Source organism: Coturnix japonica, chromosome 4, assembly GCF_001577835.2.
Source record: "Coturnix japonica isolate 7356 chromosome 4, Coturnix japonica 2.1, whole genome shotgun sequence".
Taxonomy (NCBI): domain Eukaryota; kingdom Metazoa; phylum Chordata; class Aves; order Galliformes; family Phasianidae; genus Coturnix; species Coturnix japonica.
Window position 1 is genome coordinate 14,600,020 of NC_029519.1, and position 17,577 is coordinate 14,617,596.

The 17,577-nt window shown below is 45.2% G+C and overlaps 1 protein-coding gene across 6 annotated transcripts in view; it reads right to left on the reverse strand.

The window, feature by feature from the left end:
- Positions 1-17,577, reverse strand: part of STAG2 (stromal antigen 2) — a 66,914-nt gene that overhangs the window by 48,629 nt on the left and 708 nt on the right. The window contains exon 1 of one of the 6 annotated variants that reach the window (XM_015860779.2): positions 16,092-16,385. The exons of the other annotated variants lie outside the window; for them this stretch is intronic. The gene's annotated coding sequence lies outside the window, so the exon portion shown is untranslated. Of the gene's footprint in view, positions 1-16,091; positions 16,386-17,577 lie in introns of those variants that run through there. 6 annotated transcript variants of the gene reach the window in all.

Below are 17,577 nucleotides of genomic sequence, written 5' to 3' on the forward strand. Positions count from 1 at the left end.
TATATGGAAGGCAAAAGAATTTTGCAGAGGAAAAAAAGAGAAAGCAAGAGAAAAGACAACTGCCCAGCATTACCTTCAGAAGCACATACATTATTTTCACTTCCTCCAATGACCCTAGGAAAGGATTCATCATTCGTTTCACACATGGGGTCGTTCCTTGGAGCAAACAATTTGCACCTCAAAAACTCTCTGAGAATTTGTTGTGTTAAAATACTTCTCAAGAGCCAGCAGGAAGCAATGCCATTGGGTGGTTCCCCTTTTCCACACCAATACTCTTGTTCCAAATGGAGGCAAGCATTTGTCAATGGAGAGAATACAAAGAAGTGCCAGGGCTGTACATCTGGGCCAAGCCTCTCACCTATTAACACGTCAAGGCCCAGGCACTATCATCATTAGCTGTGCTGAAAAGAATAAATGTAAGTTTCATTGAGTTACAGTGTCCAACATTCAGATCCACCTAACAGACCACGCATGGTTATGAAAGCATCTGTACTCTGATATCATAATCCTGTCTTACACAAGCACCAATGGTTTCAAACACAACCACCTGCAGGACAGCAGGAAAACGTACAGTAAGGACCATTCTAAGTATAAAAGAATTTAAACTAATGGATTTGAAATAGCAATTTACGTGCTCGTATGTGACGCTGCCTGTAACGCACAAGATAATCTATTACTTGTTAACAGTTCCAATCTAAGCAAAATGAAGGTAAAAGTCCAAAACTCTGAATGAGATGTTTCCATTTTCTAGAGCACACAACTGGGTCAGACGGAGAAATCGACAACGTAATCCCCTAAACAAGTAAATTCCTCACAAAGACACTGACTGACCACTAGCAAAAATAGAAGGAATTTTTAACTTACATAGGAAAATGAAGCAGCCATATTGGAGGAAGAACATTTTGCAACCAACCAACCAACCCTAGCAACATTTCTGTCAGCAGAATTGGTAAGAATTCATATTGGAACTGCAAGAACAGGAATCAACAAAGAGCATGAAAGGTGAACAAAACTGCACAATGCTGGATAGGGATCCCTCACAATGAGCAGCAGAGAAATCGGAGATAAGAAGGAAAGCAGAGCGCGCCGGCCACATTTAAGTATTCAGTACTAACGGCTGATAATCATATTCTGTAAGCAGCAGGAACAGAGGTGCGATGCTGCAAATGCAATAAATCCCCAAGGAAACAATATGCCTTCAAGATGTTCTCTGGAAACCGCTTGTGCTTGATTAAAGCAGCATCGGTAACACACAGCAGCTATACACAGGTAGATAACAGACACCCCACACTTCTAATGGGGGGGAAAAGGTGAGAGACCACGACTTGCATTCACATTCACCATTAAAAGCAAATGCCACAAGAATGAAACCAGCACCAGTGCAATCCTGCAGCCACCATGGAAGGTGGGAACAGGGGCACCATGCAGAAGGGCAGAGAGAACTTAACATGAAAAACATTTGCTGTCCTACATTTAGCAACTCTCTGTTCTTACACAGGAAATTTCAGTACTTGAGTATCTTTATTAAAGAAATAAAATCGTTCATGAAAAATTTCACTAAGAAAAACTGAAAACATTTTTTAATGATAATTTCAGCAAACCTTTCACAAAGTTTTACACATGAAAAAAAAAAAAACTGCCTCGCATATTGGATGCAAGTTACCTATTTGCCAATAAAACAGCTTGAGAATAGAATGAGTAATGACCACCCACAAGTCAAACCCCAAAGAAAACTGCAGAGCTGGAACAGAAATATTCACCTCCATGTTCCTTCCCAGGCACATTATGTAAGACAGAACTTCCGCTGCTGTGTCAGCCCCAGTGCTACCTGTGCTCCGGTGCAGGGAGAAAAAGGCAGGTCAATGCCTCTGAACACACGCTGAGCTCTCAAAACCTCTGAGTATTAGCACACATCTAGCACTCGACATTGCAGCTCGAACCAAATACGTGCCCCTGCAGCACAGGCTCCCTGCATCCTTTATGATCCCTGACTGACGGGGGAAAGGCACGAGCTATACTTTTATACATTTGCTCCATCTCCCTTTAGCCCACAACCATTGTTCTGTGCTCCAGGGAGGCTTCCACAGTTCTCCCCTCCAATGAACTCTAAATCTTACAAGACATGGTGTAGGGGCAATCAGAGGACAAACCCAGGCAATAACTCATCAGATAATGTATTGGTGGTTAGTAAGAAATGCTACTCGTGGTTCTACAGCTACAAGCAAGACGACATTCAGAGAAATCTGTCTACAGATGGCATATACTCAAAAAATATCCATCAGAAATATCTGCAAATATTTAGCCATTATTCATTTGAAAAGACAACATTTTAATTAACTTACTCTTAAAAACAGGCGATTAGCTGACCACTTACCCTCCAGACAAGGCAAGCTTTGTACAGTTCCCTGAAACCACCATGGTGTTCTCAATCAATGGTACAAGACAAGAAAAATGAGTTTTTAAGTTTAAGCCACTGTTTCTAAGAACACTGTAGGTCCTTCATTTTTTTCCCCTGGAAGAAATAATCTCACATGGTTTGGCCACGTACAAAAATACAAACAATCCAGATTCACACTCTTCTCCTTGACACGACTAGAGCTCCGAGCCCCCCATACCCCAGCAGCTCTCAGCACCAGAATTATGGTAAGAGAAAAGTTCTTGGAAGCTTTGAGTAAAATACAGATTCTAAGTGAAGTATAAACTCTCCGAATTTGCTGTATTGTGAAGACCTTTCCTGGGCCTTTTTTCCTCTCCATCAACACACACAAAAGCAGAATGAAGTTTTGGTCCAACCGCAGCTTAATGAGCTTTATCAAGTCAGGATGAAGTTGATATGGGGACTTCACACTCTCGTGAGGAGGGATAACAATATATCTCAAATAAATAAGACCAGGCTGAGTTTCCTACACCTATCGGCGATCATTCCTAGTGCAGACCCTCAGCCCACATCCCTATTGCTGCCAGCTACCCCCAGTTCCACTTACAACAGTGAAGACAGTTCATCTCATAGAAGAATTACCAAGCATCAATGCAAGATTTTGTAAACACTGTTCATTAAACCTCTCAGAGAACTCCTAGAGGTGGCAGAATTAACATTGCTAGAAGACAGATGCTATCCATAAATATAAGTAGATGAGGGCAGCAACAGGAGAGAGGGAGGAGACAAACAGGAAGGGCATGGGTGAAGAATTGCTTCAGGAAGGCAACAACTACCAAACAGAATATCGCTTTTCAGCCACAATGAAGTGGACAGCATTTAAGTACCAGATAATTTGGCCTTTATTAAGAAAAATTAGTAGCACTGACTTTTCTGTAATATTTTTGCCTGTTTTATTCATGCTCCTACTAAAAAGAAATTTAATGTCAAGTAATAATTCACATTTATCAGCACCTTCAAGGAAAGTACAACCTACAAATTCTGTTTTGTACCCTATGCAGAGATGCAAATAGGCAGCACCAACATCTCTGCTCACCTCTGTTGTCACCATACATGTGGAGCAATGCTCAGGGCAAAAGTAACACAGCCTCTTCTAAACAACCGTACAACATTTGCAGAACAAATAACCATCTCGTTTAAGAATCAAGTCACCAGAAAGAGTCTAAGCACAGGAAGATCAAACTTAAAAGACAGGTGGAACTGCAGCCAGCTGCCCCAGCTCCCAGCCTCTGCCTACAGGGCTGCTCGATGAGTACGGAGTGCCCACCCAGCACAGAGCTGGCAGCACTTGGTCAAAGTGGTCCCAGGGCACACAGCCATGAGATGCAGACCCGGCTTACACCAAGGCATGCAGATATACTTCCATAAGTCTGCAGGAGTACCATGCTGTGTCTGCCCTGGATGTGGGAGATACGTGATTCCATACTAAGTCTGCTCTAACCTTAAGCTGTCCAACAGGTTGAATGGGTAGGAGATTTCAAACACACAGCTGTAGCACTCTTGATTTATTGACAAGTGGATTCTGTGTGCTTCCAGTCATTTTTCACAAAGGATGGGCACTAGAACAGGGTTGCTTCATCAAGTATAAAAGAATTAATTCACTGAAGCAATACTTAAACCAATAGTGATGACAGCTAAAGCCCATCTTTTACAGAGCTCCTGTTGAATTCAGTTTTCTCCCCAAAAGAGCACCTGAACTGTATGAGAAAAGCAAGCTGAGCAGGGAGCAAAAGGTGGGGAGGGGCAGGAGGCAAAGAGCACGCGAAGAACTAAACTTCTAATGTCACCTTAGTCACAAGTTACAAAGTTACATACAGCAGTGATTTAAAAAGAAAACTAAGTCTAACTATGTAGCAAGAGAAGGCAACTCCAAGCATAAAGATAAACGTGCTAATTGTCCTAAAACCAGCATGGAATATAACAAAACAAAACTTCACAGCATCTGCCTAATTTCAACTGATGTAAGGTAGCATTTCCAATCACTACCCAATACTTGCTATTACATTTCCCCAAAAGACACTCTTTACATTTCCTGATACACACCACACCTTAATACGTTCTTACCTAAGATTATCATTTCTCTCCATTCTGTTTCCTGGTAATTTGTTTCTCTCAAGCTAAACCCCTTCTTTTCTTCTCCTTTCAATCCCATCCCATGTATATTCTCCATAGCAAGGCATTCCTTAGTATTGTTTACTCAAGACTTGAGGGTCACTACAACACAGGTGAAATGTTTCTCAATGAACATTTTTGCATACCAACAATAAAAGTTTTTTTGCTTATTCTTCCTGACTATAAAAATATATTAATTGTTCCAATTTGCTATCTTATACTATTTGTAAGCACAACAATTGCAACAGCTGACATTTGGTTCTATGACCAAAATAGCAATATTTTTGCAGCAATATGTCAGTTATATTGTTTGAATTCTGCTCAACTGAATAATTCCTTCACCTCTGCGTTCTCTAAATGAGCTGCAGAACCTTTCTCCTCTTTATGTGGAGGGTGATCTACTCCCATGTTAGTGTCTCCAGAGGATCACTTGAACAGAGCCAAAAATATGGTGAAATTTTACTGGTCCGAGGATGCAGATACCCTGGATTCCTAACACACTATCCAATGCACTGTAGTGCAGTGATACACAAATGGCCCTGTACCACCTGCAACATGTAACCCCCCCCTCCAACTCTGAGTGTGTGAAGTCACTTGTGCAGGAACCATCAAATCCTCGAAATGAAGCGATGAGAATCACTGCACTCTCCCCAGGGGGGTGACGATTTGCACTCGTTTTACGATTGAAAGATCAGCTGGAATACAGAATTTGTTACATCTACATTGTACAAAACACGATTATTAAAACTTAAGCGCTCCAACTAGTTTAGTTCCATTTACTTCTCTGTTTCACAGCCTTTGTTTCTATATGCCTTTTCATATTGTCATTCATGGTTAGAAAAAGAAGCCGTTTAGTAGAATCAATGTGCCCAAATACTAAGCATCTCCACTTCTCTCCATTAATATTCCTTCCAGTTATCAACCGAAAGCATATTTTATACCAACTTGAAGAAATTGTGGTTTTTTGGCTAAATAACAACTGAAGCTACAAACAATAACACGACAAAACAAACAGCAGTTTGTTAATAAAAGGGATGGGCTGCTACTGGTGACAGCAACAGTCCTGCTGCCTGCTTGCTTCTGGCCAGATCTCAAGGCCAAGGGCACTGCCAGACCCTGTGCTGAACCAGTTGAGCAACCATCTATTAGTTTCTTATTGGATGAATTAGCTTTCCAGTGGTTCAGTAAGTTGGGTGCACTTAACAAGAGTCATGTGGCTGGTGCGAGGCAACAGCAGGGTGACAATGCTGCAGGAATCATCAACTGTCAAATTATGTTGAAGGAAAAAAGATATCCACGTTGTTCTGGTGAACCGCAACTGCTTCAAGCGTTGCCACAGGTGGCTCCAAACCAACCTTCTCTCTGTGGCTGTGGCACTGCAATACACAGCCTGCTCAGCGCCCAAGTACCAGCAACCAGAGGTACTGGGGCCCATTACAAGACAGAAGCCTGGCCTGGATGTGCTGCTTTTCCTACAGCAACAAAAACTTCACTCACTTTTTCTGTAGTGCCTGAAGAAATGATGTGACAAGCCAACAGCTGATCACCTTTCCTTAAACCCTCTACAAACCAGCAGCAAAGGCAGGAGGGATGTGACAGAAACACGTTAAATCCCTGTTGAACAAAGAAGCCCAGCTCGTTTCACCAAGCACAGCTACAAGTGGTCTCATTTAAGTTCTCTGATCCATTACTGTTGCTACTATGTTTCTGCAGCGTATCAGACATGGTTAGTGCCTGCCACTGCTCAGTATGAAGCCGGGACCAGCTTTATTCAATTACAGACAGCACTCACCGCTGAGCACTTTAATACCGCAGGTCTGTAACGATAACCAGTGCTGTTCCTAATGATTTTCTTCATTGATCTGCATATCTTCTAGAAATGGTGTTATTATCCGAAAACAAACAAAATGGAAATTTTTAGGCAGTGCTCGTACCTGAGCTGCTTTGACTGACAGTTAGTTGGATTATAACTACATAGAAATACACACGTTAGTTGTTTTAAGAGCTCTAATCTTTTGATATTATATAAAACAGCACCAAGCCTGCATATAGGTTACTTAGGCTTTGTTGGTTTTATTATCATCTTTGTACAGAACACTACCTACCATAAGAAGGTACATAACGTCACACTTTCAGGTCAGAAGTTCTAAGGTTGTGAATATTCTACGTCTTACAACAAACACCATCCTCATTCACCAACGTTCAATAACATCAGCTTGCAACAACCAAATTAAACATGATGAACTGCTTGGCTGGAGAGGAAAAACAATGGAAAGCAAAGGGCTTGCCCTGCTTCTTTGACACTTACAGTCGACTTAATGTTACCATCTACAATTCAAACTTGCTTAGAGAACAATATAAATTCACTGTCAATACTGCAAAAGACAAAACCTTGGACAGTAAGAGCTGCTGAAGCCTCTATTTAGAAGGATGCTTAACTCAAGAACGCATCCAATCCAACCTCCATGCAAAGACACATATCTACCAACTTCTCTAATAGAAGAATGTATTTCATAAGTTCTTTGAAAGACAAAAAAAGCAGTAAAGCCATAACATAAGCAGGGAAAATTTCAGTGTCTTTTAAGTACGTGTATACAGTCAGGAATTAAAATCAGTTCCAACGTAAGACTTAGTCTTAAGATGAACGAGACTTCTGAAGTGTGCTCAGAATAAAAGTATCACTTGCTACCATTCCTCAAGGTGAGGAGGAAAAAAAAAGCACTTTAATGCAGCAGAAACAAAAAACCAGCACAGAATAGACAGGAATTCCACACAGAAAATGAGCAAAGTGCCATTTTTTCCAGCAGGCAGCATCGTACAACACACAGCCCTCCTGAAGGGTCACACCACACTCCATCCATAACTCTCTACATCACACTCTGCCAGCACCGTGGTGACAAAAAACGGTACATTAATAAGATGGCAAAGATTAGTCTTAACTACGCTGCTTACAGCATTTTGTTCTCTTGACATTAAATAAGAAGGGGTCATAAGCGGCTGTTACTGATTTGTAGTGACAGAAATTGGGCTCGAACGTTAAATAAAGATTAGTTAGTATTTGCAGACGACTCTGAACATACAAAATGCTATGTAAGCAGCAAGTATTAAGTCTTCCCACACACTCACTTTGGCATGCCTCCAAGCAGGGAAGTCCCACAGAAACATTTTTACAGCAGTAAAGAGAACCTGATACAGATCAGGCAATCACAGCAACATCCACAGCAGCCTTTCCAGGGAGCACCTACATACAGAACTGGGAAGCCAATGCCCAACAGCCACGCTCGCATCCTTCTACAAAAATTAGACATCAAAAAGCAACTCCTCTTCCAACACAGCTTGTACAGAAGGACAGCAAACAACCTGAACCTCTGTGGTCCTTGGTACAATCTAAAACGATCTCCAAAACTCCAATTATTTTGTACATCTTGCTCTTTGGCTGTCTAGTATTTCTGACCAGACTACAACTCCACAATGCAAAACACACAGCCTACAGCATAGTTGTCACTTTGATTATTCACACAGAAGCTTATTTTCAGCCAATCGCAGCTTCTGCCTAAAGCAGACCAGTTTCCACAGATGTAAACTCCGAGGTGGTGAGGAATTAAGCGGTCAGTTATACGCCATAGCTTCTGGTAAGTTAACAGGAAAGCTCTTCCCAAACACATAAGGAAAACCACCATCCTCTACCTAGAGGAAAAGCTGGGTAATTCCACCTAGTTAAAATAACATGTTTGGTTAAGCTTTCTTCCAGCAGCTGGAAGAAAATAACTTGCTCTGAACAAAAAGGGGCAGAGAAGAGCTGGGAGGAGTGTTCAGGCATTATTTTGTCTACTTTCTGGAAGATGAGAAGGAGATCAAGTGGGAGGAACAGGACTTAGCGTGTAGGATGGCCCACACTGGCCTGTTCATGGACCTACAGCAGATCTCAAGTGTAGAACTGGCACTACAGCTTACACAAACCACAGAAAACTCCAAAGTGCAAAGGCTCATAATGAGATCTAACCACAGCAGGCTGGTATGCGTCCAACTGAAGCAGGAGGTCTAGCAGGGTTCTGACAACAGCATCTGATTAGCTGTGCTAAGGCTAAAAGAAAGTCTCATACAGAGGATGTTCCTGCCACCACAATCCCAGACCTCCCTCATCTCCTGTGCCCTACCCCACATAACACCTGGGCAGCTTCCCATGGGGGTGCAGACAGAAACGAAAGAGAAATGTACGTGATCTTCCTGCCTGCATATATTAATGCAAATCAACAGCAGTCCTGAATTTCCTTGCAGAGCTCTAACTGATCTATTACAGACTGTGTAACATTTCAGACAGAAAAAGATAAAAGGGAGATCACAGCAAAGATTATAGGATTACTTTTGGAACTGGCATACAGCCCAAACGGTTTTTCAGGCTAAGATCAGGTAGGAAAGCAGATGACAGCAGGAGTAAAGTTTTATTTGCCCAGCCCTTGTTACTGAAAACATTCCCACTGCCACCTGCCCAGATGGCCCTTGCAGCAGCTCCGGGAGCCCAAAGGGCCAGCCCTGCTCAGCACCTCCTTCCTGCTGCCAGAAGCTTCTGTGCCCTTCCACCCAGAGGCTCCACGGGGATTTAGGCATCTGCCGCACAGAAAACCACCCCTGCTCTGCAGCTCAGCTCCTCAAAAGGCAGGTTCTCCTAAGGGTTGCAGGAGGAGCCACAGGATCAGGACCATCCCACTAGTGGAAGCAAGGCACTGCAATGGCCTGGTGGCACAATGAACACACACCTAAAAGTAGAAGGGGACAACAGAGCTCAGTGGAGCAGGGATCTCTGCATGTGGAACATGTGCTCCAAAACAACTCCTGGTTACATAACTGCCCAGTTTGGGCCTTCTTTGTCAGTTCCAGCAACCCTCTCTCCATCAGCTGCCTTCTATGTATTAGGAATAGCTCTCCATGTTCAAGAGATCACAAGCTTGAGCTCTCTCCTACAGATCCTCCCAAAGGATTTGGAAAAAATAACTTTCAGACATTTAAGGCAAGCATCTGTATTTCCTATATCTAATTGGACAACATGCCCCACGACTCAGACCCTACATGAAAGCCATCACCTAAGCCAGATGAAGCCAACAGCCTAATGGCAACATACTCCACTACAGAAACAACAGCATGAAGGTGATGTAGCTGGACACATAAAATGCTTTTCAGATGGTTCCAGCAAGCACACTCGCCTTCCTACACTTTCCCATCTTCTTTGGTACAGTTCTGTTTACCTGGTATCTCTACCTCATCTCCCTTAATATACACTCTCAAATTATGTTTACTGGGGGAAAAAAAAAAATGCCTGAAGAACATCATAAGCGTCTTAGAGCTCCGAACTACTTAGAACATGGCTGCAGTCTTTAATCCAAAACTGTTATCATTTTCCTCTTCACTGGAGACAAAGGATGCCTAAGCCCACTTGCAGGATTACGCAAGAATCCATTAATCCACTCTGCAAACAGAACTTCCTTAACCAGTTCTGAATTCGAGGTATGCTTACTGTCATTTATATCCCCTCGGCACATGAGGAAAAAACCTGAGAATTCCATTTTGTACAGGTTGTTATTGTATTTGAAGAACCTTAATGCCTGACCTACCGCGTGTGAAGGGAATTACTTGATTGTACACTTGCCATTTTTGTAGCGTACTGACGTATGCAATTCACCTCTTTGAGGCACAAACACTCTGCCTTCTAAGAAGAGAACTTCATTAACTTCCATAACGATATCCCATCGGTGAGCAGAAATTGAGCGATATAACCAGAAAGCCAATGCAATGCAGCAGGAGAAATAAAGCGCCTCAAGGCTGATTTGTCTGATTATTTTTGAGCTGTCAGCCACAGGTCTCCCAGTTTACACAGTTCCTCAGTAGCACGGTAATACTGCATAGGCACTACATTGACAAAACATATTAATTGATGAATGTTTTGAAAATTAAACAAATACCGATATAAACACATTAGTTTATAAAATATGACTTATCAACACTGAACGGAAGCCCAATTAATTAAACAAGAGTGGTTTCAACATGCAATAGCGGAGGTGAATGTAAGCCAGCAGCACGTTAGAAGTAAGAAAAGATAAATTTTCCTCCATCATTGAAAGATGTGCTTTAATAAACTATTGCCATGCTTGGTAAATCAATGTGCGAAAACCAGTTTCACCTTTTTTGCCCAGTCACTTATTAGGCCACCAACAACAGACCCACATGACAGAGGCGATAAAGCTACTTGCGCAGCTTTGCTTCCTGGTTACCATAGTTTCCAATGAAGTGTAGATTTCTAGAAATAATACTTATGAGAATGAATAAAAATATCGCTGCTTAAATACGAAAACTGAAGAAACGGTACTAAAAAATCATATGATTGGAGCAAGAGTGGCACTGCAGCAACCAGGTAAGTCACCCAGGAAAGGCAGGTTTATTGGTAGGGCTTTGTCACAGATACAAAAGTGAAGCCTGGGGTTAGATAATAATAAAAATAAAGATGGAAAATGTGACCAATGGAAAAGGAAAATGGGCACCAAGAGGTACTTCTCTCTTTCTCCCTGAATTATTACCAATAAAGAGCACAGAGCATAATTAGATTTAAACAGGTCTGTAGCTTCCCAAACCTCCATCATCAAGGACGACTTCCCAAACTTCCAGTCGGGTACAGGCAGGGAATTATTTTCTCCATTATTGTTAAGCCAACTTCAGTCCTTCCAAATGAGAACAGCATTAGAAGTCGCCAGAGTGACTGCAAAAACTCTCTATTTGAGGCACTCAGAACATGACAGGGCAAACCCCCTGTGTGACCGCAGGCTGCCCTCCATCGCAGCACCAAAGCTTCATTCTGCCTGCAGTTACAAGGAACAGCTTGGGATACGGTTTTCCAAAAGGCACCTAAAGCAACAATAAAAATAGAACAGCATATGGCAGCATGCCAGACTGGAACTCTCCTGGAAGAATAGAGTTGACATATCAAAATAGTTGAAAATAATGAAATACAAAAAATACTTTTGTTGCTATTCTAAAGATCAAATTCTCTTTTTCAAAGAGATTTAAATGGAAGTGGTTAACTCTGTATCCACCTGACTTCCTATTTATCTGCTACAAGCATAGCAAGGCCACATTTAGGCAGCTCATCCTCATTTTAAGAAGTTTTTAGCAAGTTTCTCCCATTTTCTCCCTCAAAAAACACTGTAATTTATCAGTCACCTGATTCTGGGACAACCACACATGAAATAAAGATGACTGCCAGTGCTCAGGATGCAGTGTCTTATTACTCAAACAAATTAAATTGTTTGGTTACTGCATCCATAACTATCCGAAATATCTCATTACAGGACTCACGTCATCTAAAATCACCTTAAAATTAAAGACTAGATACCTCAAATGCACGCCAGATTAATTACAAAACTGCACTTCTGACATTTATTACTCAAAGTGGTTTTTAGTACCTGTTTACCTACATCAACTGCCCACAGGAAGAGAATAAAAGCAACAGAATGCAGAGATGGAGCAGTCCCTCTCAAATCACACCCCTACTCCATACAAACTTTCCTCATGCTCAATTCTCACAAATAAAAACAGCCAATTCTATCACTTGCAAATTATCTGCTTACTAAGACTTGACACGGTCCAAATTCCATGTTCTTCTACCTTAAGGGCTGACCAGAGATTCTTACCCAAAGGAATAACAAGTAATCGCATCAAAAACAGAAAAGTCTCTTTTTCAACAGCTCATCTTTGTTTGCAGAAGTAAAAGCCTTTTTTCCCCATCCGAGGTGCTGCAAGGAAAGCACTCTCTCATAAAACTTATGCTGCCATTCTACGTTACGTAAAAAAGGCAATTCAGGCATGGCCAAGAAGCGCAACATTACCTCCAAAAATATTCATGTCTTTCGAGGCCAACGGTGTGTATTGAACAGTAAGAAAATAGCTGCATTAAGTCTTATTTGCTGCCTGACTACTACATGAACACCTCTTCCAGAAGGCAGAGAGTGCCCTGCATGTACCACAGAAGAAGCCAAGGCACCACAGCAGCAGATGCTGCACAGTGCACAGCACATACCCATCTACACAGACACACCCCACATGGTAATATCCATCAGTTGAGACTTTTCTCCAAAATATAAGAGGCACAGGAAGCGTGTGACATTTTGCTCGTCACATCAACCCAAAGGCAAAGTCCATGAGATTGGAGAAAATCAGACATGCCCTCCTCTCCAGGCACTTGTGAGTGGGCACTGTAACTCCTCAATCACAGATCACAGTCAATCCAGTATATGCCAAACTTCTCGCATCTACGCATTCTTCCAGTCATACTCTCACTCTTTTACACAAAATACATCTTCCCTCAGTGAAAGTTAAGAGCAACCTACTGCAAAAAGCAAACAAAAATCAAAAAACCCACAGAACACAACTGAACAAACAACATTAAAGTACATCCACAGCTACGTAGCAGTTGCAAGGCAGCTAACTTCATTTCCATCTGACGTTGCAATAAGTTGATGTAACTGCATACAAATGTGGGTCTGTGTGCGCCTTATTTCTGCCTCATATTGGAATAAAGAAGTTTAAATGCAGACTGTGCTCCTCCAAATGACTGCAGTCAGTGGAGACTAGTAAAGAGCCGACTATCACTGAAAGCCAAAGGGCTAAAGAGCCCTCTACATCCCCTTCTCCAAAGCCAGGTGTCAGATCTCCTCAGCTCTGTTTGGTCCAGGGCAGTCAGTGAGATGAAGGAAGAGAACCTTCTCACTGCACCTTCTTTTCTACCCAATGCCTCACCTATCTGTGGTTTCCTTAATAGCACAAAGCTTGGAAATAAACTAAAAACACAGTACACTGTAAAACACAGCAGTGGTATAACCCATTAGATTTAGTACTTGATCCTGGCCATCAAACTGAATGAACATGAAATGATGGCAGCTTTTGCATTGATACCTATGGAAATGTTTGACTAATCGGATAACAATCCCTCAAGCTTCACAACACAAACGAGTCAGCATCAGCCCTAAATTCATCTGTATCTGAACAGGGGCCTTGTTCAGGAGCTTCCCTAACTTCATATTTACTCTCCAACTTGAGCTGATCTCATGAACCACAACGTGAGGAAACTGAATTCAAAGAAAACAAATTCTACTAAAATAACGTGTGAATAGAAGCACATTCTGAATCTCCAGCTCCCAGAAGTTCTCATTGTGCAACACAAATAAATATCTGACCTTATTAAGAGTCATGTTACATTTCAAGGCTCATCCTTAAGCTGCAGATATCAGAGACTTGTTGGAAACAGAGTTGTTTTCAAATAAAAAAAGCCAAGTGATGGCACTGGACTAACCCTTAGATGCAAAAACCATTAACAAGGTGGTGAAAGAGCTGAATGGCAGGAAGAACCTTTATTAAATAAATGCTAAAACAAGACCCTCACCTATGCATACATAACACAGCAAGGACTACCAAAATGTCTCCCTGCCAAATATACCAGGACAAAACATCCCATGTCCCTGCCCTTCAGGCTGCCCTGCCAGCACAGCTTCCCTACCACGCTGCAGTGGAGTCGTGCTATGTGGAGCTGTGGGAGGCAGGGCCCTACTGAGCAGGGCACCCAGCGCCTTGCAGCCACACGGGCTCCCAGACCTGATCCAGGAGCCCAGCGCTGGCAGGATCACAGCCCGATATTGGGCACATGGTTGAGCTCCTCCCTGATAGAAGGAACCACGGGACTTGTCCAGGATCCACCAGCACGCAGCCAGAACAGGACAGAAGAGAACCACTGAGGTCAGTGACAGTTTGAGACCATCAAGAATTCCCATTCTCACTTACCATTTCATCTTAAAACTGGAAGTGACTTTTAATGTTGGACTGCTCTGAATCTAAGCTGGTGCACTAAGACTGTGTGTCATAAGTAAGTTTATGGGACCCACGTGGAAGAGCCCTTTCCATTCCACCATGGATCTCACTGAGCTCAAAACCTCAGCTCCTTCAACTAAACACAGGATTACAAGAACACAACCAAGAGGCCAAAGTAATCAGCACCAACATTTGCTTATTTCTGGGATTCACTTGACAAAAACAAGCAACCGAAGCGCTAAGGGCCTCTGCAAAACATACAGCACACAAATTGCAGACAACCTAACCTCTCCTATATGTGCCTGCAGCAACAAACTGAGACAATACCACTACAGACAAGAATGACAAACGGGGACTCTCCAATTACTCTAAATCTGAACTGCAAGTGACAAAGAACAATCGAATCAGAAGGTTCACAGCACCCTGATAGTTAGCAAACGTCATCCCATGATTTAGATAACTCTCGTGTACTTGTTTCTACCACCGAGAGCTCTCACTTTCAAGTGGTCTGTAGCCTGCAGCTATCTCCTATAGGAGACTGCGGTACCATGCAATATTCAAGAGCATCTGTCCACATTACTTTGTTTAAAATACAAAACCTAAAGATGTTGATGCCATTTGTAGGCTGGGCTGAACCAAACTAAGATGACTTATCGGTGTTATCCACATGGCTTCCAAGTGGGAATTACTTCCTTCTATGTGTACCTTCTTTAAATACACACAGATGTAAACCAGGAACATTACAAATTTATGAAATTTGAGTGAATGACCAACTAGTTTAATATTCCTCTTTTAAAAACTGAATGCTCTTTAACCAAATGACAAGTTTTGAACTAATTGTTTTAATAAGCTATGAAGCTATTCACCTTTCGTAGTTACAAAGATTCCAACTACATTCACCACTCAGCGCTATGAACCACTTTAGTGGCACTGGCAAGCTCTACTTTCAGCTGCAAACTATGGAGACCTGGTGTGCCCAAGAGCCATACGTGACTTGAGCCGGAGTGCTGAGGCAGGGGACCAGCTGGCCCTCACAGCACCCATGGGTTGTCCTTGGCACTGCCTTCCTGAAAATGGAAATCACAGAATGACCCAGGTTGGAAGGGACCTCAAGGATCATGTAGTTCCAACCCCCCTGCACTGCAGCGCCACCAAACATACACATTTACTAGATCAGGTTGCCCAGGCCCCCGTCCAACCTGGCCTTGAACACCTCCAAGAATGGGGCATCCACAACCTCCCTGGGCAGCCTGTTCCAGGACCTAACCACTCCTAGTGAAGAACTTCCCCCTAACATCCAACCTAAATCTTCCTTCTTTTAACTTAAAACCATTTCCCCGTGTCCTGAAGTGAGTGGAAAAATTCAAACACACAACTTTGGCCCAGGTACCCAACACGGGAGGTATCTGAGCGTGATTAAATTCCACAGGAAAACTTACTTACGTATCTCCCCAGCCCCAGTGTTGTTTCCTGTTTGTTCACCCAACTGTAAACTCACCGCAACAGCCCCAACTTCCCAGGTTTCCCTCCCTGGCTGCTCAAAGGGCACATGATAGCAGGGCCCTGCTGGGTCTACACCACATCATTAGAGTTCACCTATACAGGGGGCACTGGGGGCGAGCAGGCAGCACCACGAAGGTGGAGATTCGAAGGTGGAGACGAAGGCCTGTGTCTCACTCCGGTATTTGTGTACCTGCAGTAACTGACCCACACGTGGGTGTTCTGGTGAGTCCAGGGCGGATCCACGCCCCACGAGCAGCAGGAAGGGCCGTTAGGCTGGCTCTAGGGAAGGGGGCACGGAAACGGGAAAGAGCCGCTCCAGCGGCCGAGCGCCTCAACTGACCAGGAAGCGCCCAGAAGCAGCGGGGCCACTGCCGGGACCCGGCGCCAAACCCGCGCACGGAGGCCGCTGTGCCGCAGGAAGGGCGCAGCACAGCTCGGCTCCTTTGAAACGAAGCTCGACGCCGCCGCAGGCCGGCGCTCCCGGCGGCGCTCCGTCACCTCCCGAGCCCTACGAACCCGCCCGGCTCCGGGGCCGCGGGCCGAAGCTCGCCGGGCGACGGGAGGAAGCGGCCGCCTCCCGCCCGCTGCCGGCCAATGAGCGGCGGGCGCGGGGCGGGCGGGGCGCGGAGGCGCCCGGCGGCGGAGCAGGCCCGGCGGGGCCGCGCGTGACGCACTTCGGTAACACGAGTCCCGCCCGGCGCCGCGCGGCCCCTGCCCCGATGGGCCCCGGGGAAAGGGGGGGGGGAAGCGGGCGGGCTGCGGCGGGAGGGGCAGCGCTACGACACGGCCGAGCACAAGCGGCCCAAAATCGAAGAGAACGTGCGAGCGGCCCGAGGGGAGAGTGTGGGCTCGGTCCGGGCAGAGCGGAGAGGAGAAGGCCGAGCGGGGCTCCGGGAACCCGCAGACGGCGGAGCGCCAAGCCAACCACAAATGTAATAATAAAAACGAGAAGCCCCGAGTTCCCGGCCGCGCCGAGCGCCGCACCACGTCGGCAGCCGGAGTTGGGTCGGGGCTTTATTTGTTTGTTTGTCTGTTGGGCCCTAAGTCCACGTAGAGAAAACAAGCACGAGAGCGGCGGAGCGGGGCCCGGTTCCTACCTGGGCCGTCGCAGCCCGGCGGCCCCGTGTTCGGCCGGTCGGGGCGCAGGTCGCAGCGGACAGACCGCCCCGAACTAAAGTGGCGCCAAAAGCCCCCGGTCGGGCTGCGGCTCTTCCTCCTCCTCCTCCTCTTCCCCCCTCCCCCCCATCGGGGGCCGCCCAGGCTCCTGGCGGGACCCGCACGCGGCCCGACCCGCGCTGTGCCTTCCCTACAAGTCAGTAAAATAAGCAGCACCGTGCCGAACCGCTCGGCTCCTTCCGATACGGCGACCACCCCGAGGCGCTCGGAGGGGGCGCGGGGTCCCACAAACCCCGGCCGTGCGAAGCCGGGGGGCGCAGCTACTCGGGTGTCGTTGGGTGGAGGGGAGGAAGAGCCCCGGCCTTTGGAGCGCTCCCGCCGGCCCCGCTCGGAGGACAGGGGGCCGGGTAAGGAGGGCAGAGCGCCGAGCTGCGGGCGGCCGCTGTCAGGCGCGGGCCGCGATGTCCCCGCACGGCCCGGCACGGCCCGCGTTGGCCTCCGCTCGGTTTCCCGTCGCGGCCCGGCTCCCTCCTCCCGCTGGCCGCCCGTTCCTCTCCGCT